Genomic DNA, 3,618 nt, shown 5'->3' with positions numbered 1-3,618 from the left:
ATATACATACACACATAGGCGTAGGAGTGATTGTGTGGTAAGCAGCTTGCTTACCAACCACATGGTTCCGGGTTCAGTCCCACTGTGTAGCACCTTGGGCAAGTGTCTTCTACTATAGCCTTGGGCTGACCAAAGCCTTGTGAGTGGATTTGGTAGATGGAAACTGAGAGAAGCCCGTCGTATATATGTATATATATATATGTATTTATGTGTGTCTGTATACGTTTGTGTGCCTGTGTTTGTCCCCCCAACATCACTTGACAATCGATGCTGGTGTGTTTATGTCCCCGTAACTTAGCAGTTCGGCAAATGAGACCGATAGAATAAGTGCTAGGCTTACACAGAATAAGTCTTGGGGTCGATTTGATCGACTAAAGGCGGTGCTCCAGCATGGTCACAGTCAAATGACTGAAACAAGTAAAAGAGTAAAAGAGTATACATATATATATATATATACACACACGCATATGCATGCATATGTATATGCATAGAGGTCGATATAAAGTATATGATAACCAGACGGTGGTCAACGAGATGCTTCACATTACGAATAACAGTTTACAATTTGTTATTTGGATCTTTTTTACGTTTCATATTCCATTAACGACATCAAACTTACGTGCACACACACACAGGTTGTAGCTACTTCAATCAGCCTTGGTTTATACACATACAATTCATCAAGACATTCATCTATACGTTGGATGACAGTCATTGTATTATATAGCATGCCACATTGGTGGTTGCGCCTGTCAGAGTCTAACCACTTTGAACAGTATAACGGTGAATTACCTAACTTATACGGTCACCAATTTATACCGTTGTGTTGGATTATCAAGTTTTAAATGTTTTTGACTTGGAAAAGATAATAAATACAGATGTTTATTGAGTACAAATCTATAGTGAGAAACCCATCACTTATAACTTAATTATAAGTATTATCATTATACATAAAATTAACTCAGGCTGCGTAAACACCGTGATGAATTATATACACCAAGACGCTGAAACGTACATATATGTTGGAGATAAATAAGCTCGCTCTTTTCACCGCTATGATAACAGTTTCATAGTTGCAGAAATAAATTTCATTAACAGGTTGAAGAAAATGAAGAAACAGAAATTATTTACTAAATTAATTTATTTGATTTCATTTAATATTTACAGTGCATTTATAAGTCAAAAGAAAATTGTCGTAGAGGATTACGACATAAAATTTATATTAGCTAATTCTCCCATACTAAGCTACTAGATTTCGTATGTGTATTTCGTGTGCAAGATTCTTGATGTGGATACGTGTGTTGAAAGAAATACAATTAAACCTTGGGAGAGGCATTATGCCAGTAATAAACACACACACTGGTTCAGTCCTTTATTAATTTATAAACAGTATATAGTTTTTTGTTAAATAATTTCATTGCAATCTTGCAATCTCTTCAGTAACTTGTCTCTCCACTTCCATAATTCAAAATAGTCTTATTGAATTGAATAATAGACATGGCATAAAAATAGCCAATATCTCAAAAGAGTGAGTGTCGTGGAAATGAGTGATAACCAACGATTACTGATTAATTTCCCAAAAATCAGGGTTTTTATAACTGCTCATACCTGAATTCTAAGAACCGCATTTCATGAAAGATTTCTCTGACGAAAGTTTAGAATTCAAATATGGGGAGTAATTTTAACCAATGGGAAACTATCTAATTATGCCTATTCAGGCAACATGACAATGACGTCATATTACTGCCGATCAAAATTTATTATTATGACTTGCGTCGCTACAACAGCGACAAACTACCCCAGTATATGATGGAGGGAAAATTGTTGAATCCTGAGTAATGGTCAGGTACCAAGGATAGGTTGAACGTTCAGCAGAAAGAGAAGATTCTGGGCAAGTTTTATCGTCTTCGATCAGTCTTGACCGTCCAGCTGAAACCATTTCAGCCGATAGAAATTTATTGCCTACGGCTGTACAGGAGGGACTCTTGTATGGGACTTTCAAATCTGTTGGTATTTTGTATTTGGTAGTAAATAACGCCGAAGTTACGGAGAAGATGACATGGCAGAAGAGGAAGAAAACAACACGAATGAACACCTATGAGATAGAAAATATTTCGGTTAAGTCAAGTATTTCACAATATGGAATATCAATACAGATATCAAATTTTGGCACAAGGCTAGTAATTTTGGGGAAGTGTGTTAGCTGTTCAGATCTATTCCAGTGCACAATCGATACTTATTTTATCGATCTTGAAAGGATAAGAAAGAAACTTGATCTTTAACTCAGAACGTAAGAAAGGAATTTGAACTCAGAATGCAAGGCCTGACGAAATGCTAAGCGTTTTGCCCGGCGTGTTAAGGATTCTTATTTCTTTATTGCCCACAAGGGGCTAAACACAGAGGGGACAAACAAGGACAGACAAAGGTATTAGGTCGATTACATCGACTCCAGTGCGTAACTGGTACTTAATTTATCGACCCCGAAAGGATGAAAGGCAAAGTCGACCTCGGTGGAATTTGAACTCAGAACGTAACTGCAGACGAAATACCGCTAAGCATTTCGTCTGGCGTGCTAACGTTTCTGCCAGCTCGCCGCCTGTTAATACTGTTAAAGAAATTAAAAAAAGAAATAAATAACTAACATCATATTTTTATATCAATTTGCGTCCAGTAATGTTTCCTTATTTTAAGATTATATGATGTTAGAGAAATACAAAAGTAATATCATGAGAAAATCTAATCTACGTCACACTTATTGAGAAGACTTACAGCAGCATTCGATATTCCTGCTAAAGTACAAGAATGCGTGGGAAATGAAAGCGGAGTATAATATAGAAATTAGGAGTGGCAGTAGACACGTGTTTGAATTCAACAAGGTCAGTTGTTTACTAGCCTTATTATTTCATTAGTAGTCAGAGCGTGTACTTTTTGGCTTTCCGGAACTATCGCTGTTCATAGGTAAAGCATGTATATTTTTAGTTGTTGCAAGACTTAAATGTGGAACACTTGCGCTATAACCACACTGTTCTTTACAATTTTCCTGTTGCTTAAAATCTTTGACAATACTCTCAGTTTTGCCATCGTCAATCTTAGTTATGCTGCCAATGTTTTTGTTGTTTCCGTTTATAACAAGAGGAAACATTTAAAAATTAGTGTATCAAATAATAATAATAATAATAATAATAATAATAATAATAATAATAATAATAATAGTAATAGTAATAATAATAATAATAATAATAATAATAATAATAATAATAATAAGCCCGGATGCAGTACCAGGCAGTGGCTCTCATGGCTTCTGATCTTAATTGACTGGAAGTGTTATCATGTACATTGTTTTGTCTTGGTATAGAAGATGGGCTACAGCAAATATTCTGCTTAATACCACAGATTCGCTTGTCAGTTGTTTGACCTTAAACAGTTGAGCATGTCCCTTGGAGGTTGACAATATGTGCATCTCTGATCATGAGCAGAAGTAGTGGGGGAGCATCATAGCCATGTGTTGAGAGGAATTCTTTAAGGTTTGAATAATTCACCTTTGGAAACATGGGTGTTTTGCTCAACATCCTTAAACAAACTTTATTCAGGGACCTTTTGAGCGGGATGGGCTACTCG

The sequence above is a fragment of the Octopus bimaculoides genome, chromosome 1 (genome assembly GCF_001194135.2).
Source record: "Octopus bimaculoides isolate UCB-OBI-ISO-001 chromosome 1, ASM119413v2, whole genome shotgun sequence".
NCBI classification, from domain to species: Eukaryota; Metazoa; Mollusca; class Cephalopoda; order Octopoda; family Octopodidae; genus Octopus; species Octopus bimaculoides.
This window is presented reverse-complemented; position numbering follows the sequence as displayed.